This window comes from Equus caballus, chromosome 16 (assembly GCF_041296265.1).
Source record: "Equus caballus isolate H_3958 breed thoroughbred chromosome 16, TB-T2T, whole genome shotgun sequence".
Classification (NCBI taxonomy): domain Eukaryota; kingdom Metazoa; phylum Chordata; class Mammalia; order Perissodactyla; family Equidae; genus Equus; species Equus caballus.
In genome coordinates, this window is record NC_091699.1 from 62,707,160 (window position 1) to 62,713,023 (window position 5,864).

Sequence of the window (5,864 nt, forward strand, 5' to 3'; positions counted from 1 at the left end):
CTTCTGAATTTTGAGAAAGGCCTTGCCCATGCCAAAATTATGAAGAAATTCTCCCATGTTTCCTATTAGAACTTTCCTTGTTCCAATTTTTACATTTGGATATTTTATCTATTTGCAATTTAACCACGTATGGTATGCTGTATGAATCAAGCTTAATTTTTCTTCCCAGATGACAGTCCATTTGGCCCACTCCTTAAATAAATAATTTGTTATATCCTGCCTTTGATTTAAGATGCCATCTTTAATATATGCTAAATTTCCATGTATATTTTAATCTCGTACTAGATTTCCCATTCTGTTCCACTCAACTTTCTGGTCCATTGCCATACTATTTTAATTAACTGATTAATTTAATATACATATTAATTTATAATGCATATATCTGCATTGCTCTTCTTTTCAGGGTGGTCCTAGCTGTTCTATTTTTGTTCATTTTTACATGAACTTTTAAATCAGTGTATATAGTTTAAAAAGAACCATTGATGGGGGCCGGCCTCGTGGCATAGTGGTTAAGTTCATGCACTCTCCTTCAGCGGCCCAGGGTTCGCAGTTCCAGATCCGGGCCAGGGACCTATGCACTGCTTATCACACCATACTGAGGCAGGTGTCCCACATATAAAGTAAAGGCAGATGAGCACGGATGTTAGCTCAGGGCCAATCTTCCTCAGCAAAAAGAAGATTGTCAGCAGATGTTAGTTCAGGGCTAATCTTCCTCAAAAACAAAAAAAAGAACCACTGGTGTGTCTTGAAGAATAACACTGAATTTAATAATTTAACTTAAGAAGAACTGATGTTTTTATAAAGTTGAGTCTTCCTGTATGAGAATATTTAGGCCTTTTCTTCTAGATCGTTTTGTTGTCCAGCAATAGAAATTTAAAGTGGCTTTTCTTTCATACGTTTTATATCTATTTCATATCTATTTCAGATATATAATATGTATTTTTTTAAAGATTTTATTTTTCCCTTTTTCTCCCCAAAGCCTCCCGGTACATAGTTGTATATTCTTCGTTGTGGATCCTTTTAGTTGTGGCATGTGGGACGCTGCCTCAGCGTGGTTTGATGAGCAGTGCCATGTCCGCGCCCAGGATTCGAACCAATGAAACACTGGGCCGCCTGCAGCAGAGCGCACGAACTTAACCACTCGGCCACGGGGCCAGCCCCTATAATATGTATTTTAATTAGGATTTTTTTTACATTCTCTTTCAAAATATGGATCTGTTTTTCCATCATATCTTCTTTTTTTTTTTTTTTTTTTTTTTAGGAAGATTAGTCCTGAGCTAACCGCTGCCAATCCTCCTCTTTTTGCTGAGGAAGACTGGCCCAAGCTAACATCTATGCCCATATTCCTCTACGTTATACGTGGGATGCCTACCACAGCATGGCTTTTGCCAAGTGGTGCCTTTTCCGCACCCAGGATCCGAACTGGCGAACCCTGGGCCGCCGAGAAGTAGAACGTGCAAACTTAACTGCTGCGCCACCGGGCCGGCCCCTCTGTCATATCTTCTAACAGAATGTTATTTGTATATGTAAATGTAACTGAATTTGATGTATTAATATTTTCCCCTATTACCTTGTTTAATTGTATTATTGTTTAGATAGTTTTTTCAGGTGATTCTCTTGAGTTTTCCAGTTATTCAATACTATCATTGCAACTGGAGAGACTTTATGTTTTCCTTTTCAATTTTTTAAACAAATTTTATATTTTGTAATAGTTTTAGTTTTACAGAAAATTGTGATTAAAGTACAGAGAGTTCCCACATGCCCCACATTCAATTTCCTTTATTACTAACGTCTTATATCAGTATGGTGCATTTGTTATACTTAATGAACCAATATTGATACATTATTGTTGACCAACATCCATTCTTTATTCAGATTTCCTTAGTTTTTAGCTAATGTCTTTCTTCTCTTCCAGAACTAATTACGTTTAGTTGTCGTGTCTCCTGAGGCTCCTCTTGGCTGTGACAATTTCCCAAACTGCCCTTGTTTTTGATGGTGTTCACGATGTTGATGGATACTGGCCAGGGATTTTGTAGAAGGTCCCTCTGTGACAATATTTACACCTCTAACTTATTCCTCTTACAGCATGAAGCTGGTCGCTCCAGTGCGATGTCGTATAGAAGTGGTGATGGAAGGCGCTCTTTGTCTTTAGCTAGGATGCCTCTGGAGTGCTCCATTAAGTGTTTTGAGCTGAGATAGACATATTTGATCATAGTAATAAAATATTATATTCCTATACTTCTCTATTCTTATCTTGATTATAGTCAACGTTATTTTTTCTTAGTGTCTATCTTTGAAATGTTAAGTACGCTTAAGTTTGTATTTGTGTGTGTGTGTGTGTGTGTGTGGTGGAGAAAAGGATCCAGGAGTTTTCCAGGCTAGTTGTTTTCACAACCGAACGGCTCTCTTCTTTTCTACTGCCCCCGGGAAGACTGCCGACTGCAAATTTAAAATTTGGCAAATCTGCCTCCTGCTTCTCTGAACCAAAGTGGGACTGGGGGCGGGGCTTCTCGGACAAGTCCCGTTCATCCCACTCCTGCACCGCATGGCGTCTCCCTGCTTCAGGAAGTGCGTTTGTGCGGTGCTGTCTGAGGTCTCTCAATGCTGCAGCCTCCCACCACCCTTCTCTTTACCTTTTCCCATACAGTTTTTGCCTGATATCGGCTGCTTTCAGTAGACCTTACATATATTTTACAGCCTGAAAATTATCTCTCTCTCCAAGTTTGATTAAAAATGGAGTTTGTGGGCTGTAAAATTCATTCTTCTGGCTGTCATTTTACAATCTCCCAGAGAAGGTGAAAATGCAGACTTCTGCAGCGATGTTCATACCAAAAGTCTTAATGAAGTAATTTTGACCCGAAGACCGCCCACTAATTTCTGGAACTAGAGGGCAATTCAATCAATCTTTGAACTCTGTCATATAAAGTTTTATTAGAATCATAATGGGGATTTTGGAGAGAGGACTGGTGAACTTTGTGTAGTGAGATTGAAACTTGAATTGTCAGTGTAGAGTAATTAATTAAGAGATAAGGAAATTCACTCATTTAGTAGAAAATAATTGAACAACTGCTTTGTGCTAGGCATTTTGCTAGGCAGTGAGGTGGTGGTTATTGTTGGTGGAGTTAGTCTAAATCATGATTAGAGTATTGTTTCCCCTGAACTTCAATTTCTTGGGGTACTAAAACCAACCTTATCAACTTTAAGAGGCTGAAATGAGTTTCAATATATGAAAGCACTTGGTGGATTTCTGATTTTATGAAAGGGGAATTTTCAGCCATTGTAAACATTTTAGGAGTAAAGTATTGTGACCCCAAAAATGAGTGGAGGTGTGTCTGGCTCATTTGAGCTGAGAAAGTCACTGACAGGTACAGGATAGAGGATGTCAGGTGGCTGTGGCATGACCAAGGGTAGAGATGGACTAGGACCCATTACAGAAAGAGAGTGGCATAAGGGAAGATGCTTCGGGCTTCAGGCAGACAAAGTATGGGAGCAACAGGGAGGCTGACTAATGGAAGCATAGGAACCAAGAGTCAAGTGGGGTGGATGGGCAGAGAGCAATGAAGAAAGAACATCCCTGGTGCACAGATTATGCCTCCTCATTGTCCTACACCTGGGGTCAATTTTCATTTATCTTAGGTGCTCACTTGTCCCCTGTGTGATCCAAAAGTCCCTGTTTCAGATTGGGGTTCCTGGAGATGCACTCTGAGACTCTGAGATTAGCATACAAGAGATTTAATGGGGAGTCCTCTTGGGAAAAACACCTGTGAGGGCAGGAAGGAAGCAGGACTAGGCAGTAGGAAAAGTTGAACTGCCCTGTAATTGTAACAGAGACCTCAGCTAATCTTATGGGGAGCTCTGGAGTTGGAACGGCGCTTCAGAGTTGGCCCAAATTAAGGCAAGAAGGTAAGTATTTCCCCTCATCTCGTGTCACTGGCTATGAGCTGCCCCGAAGGAGGACAACTCTGAAGGGAGACTAGCTGAGACCTGTCAGCTGTTATTGCCCCCTGGAAGCTGGTGGAATGTGTGCTTCAGTCCTGAACAGGGGATGTATGGACAGCACACCGCAGCATCCATTATCGGTCTTTTCAAGCCCAACACAGGATGACTCGGTAGCTCAAAACTGGTGACTCATGGGTCTGTAAGTTCTCTTTGGTCTTATCTTTCCCTACGTTGCTCCTCTTCCCTACTCACCACATATTCTCGTTAACTACAAAAACCGACTCACCACTCTGGGAACACACAGTAGGCTCTTAACACCACCGTGCCTTTTCATGTGCTATGTCATCCACCTAGAATGTCCTTTCTCCCTTCCGTTCATCAAGATCACGCTCCTTTTACTTCAAAAGCTGATTGTACTATGAAAATGTGAAATTGAATCAGTTTCTTCTTCCTCTGAGGTCCCAAAGCATTTCATTTGTAACTGTTATCACATCTGTCCTGCTTGCATTATAACTGATCGTGTCTGTGTTTTCTCTTGTCAGATTTTAAATTCCATGAGCACAGAACTTACTCCTTTATCCTGTTATTCCCTCCATGACCTAGCATTCTGCTTGGCACAGGCAGACATTCAACAAATAGGAATTAGTTGCATCAAATGTTCCAAACTGTTATGAGAGTTTCTTAGGAAAAATTTCCCTAAAGGTCTGAAGACCTTTTGGTATCACCTTGTATTTTTCCTACTCGTGGAAAGCAGCTGAAATTTATTTGTTCAATAGAATTTGAGCACCTACTGTGGGACATACTGACAGGACTATTTCCTCTTATTCTTTTTGCTGTTGTTGTTGAGGTAAAATTCATATAATGCAAAACTAATCATTTAAAAATGTACAATTCAGTGGCATTTAGTCCATTCCCGTTGTTGTCCACCCATCTTCTTTATCTAGCTCCAAACCATTTACATCGCCCCAAAAGCAAACCCGTTTCTATTGTTTGTAGACAAATTGCACCTAGTCTCTGTTCCCCAGCAAATATGCATGTTGCAACAAGGGGTGGATGGGTCCCGTGTCTGAAAATTTATAATTAAACCCATCTTTTTGTAGAAATCATGCTGGCTTGCTTTCTATGTTTCTGTTACTGAATGGAAAGAAACTTTCTTTTCCGTGTACTGAGAGGGTCATGTTTGAGTGTCACTAGAGCTTCTGAACTCCCATCCTGAGGAAATAGCCCCCGACTCTGGAACACGGGAAGCCCTGAGTACCTTGCGGCGATGGGTGACCCCACGCTCCGGTGGAAGGTTGGAAGCTGCGTGGCCTCCACCTCACCCTTGCCTAGCGTTATATGTGATGGGGAATGAAGGGTCAGTAAAATTCCTTTGGCCAGTCTTTGTCTTTGGGTGTCCTAAAATTTCTGTCTCATTGTGATTAAATGAATAAAATTACAAGCTCTATCAGGAAAGTGGAGGCAGCCACTGGCTGGGCAGATCCAAAACTGCCCTTTATCGATGACCCAGGAACACAGGTGCTTTGCATTAATCATCTTATTTCTTGCTTTCAATCATTCTGAAATATATTCTGCTTTATAGATGAGAGGAAAGTGAGACTAAGAGAGGAAAGTAACCTACCCAGGCTCACAGGGAATGCAGAGCTAGGATTTGTCAGACCCGAACGCACCATGCAGAGGTTTTCTAAGGAAGCACTGCCTAGGAGCCCGGCCTGCCCCTCACTGCTTATCCACTCTAATCTCCAAGTACACTGCAACACGATGGCGATTCCTTTCCTCACCCCGAGTGGAGAGCTTTAACTCCTCTCCTTGGGCGCATCCATATCTGCAACATATAGATGTTGTAGCGAAGATGATTAAATGAGGCAGCTCAGATTCTCATCCCCATCAGGAGATCAAACACAAACATGATGAGGGAAAAAGGC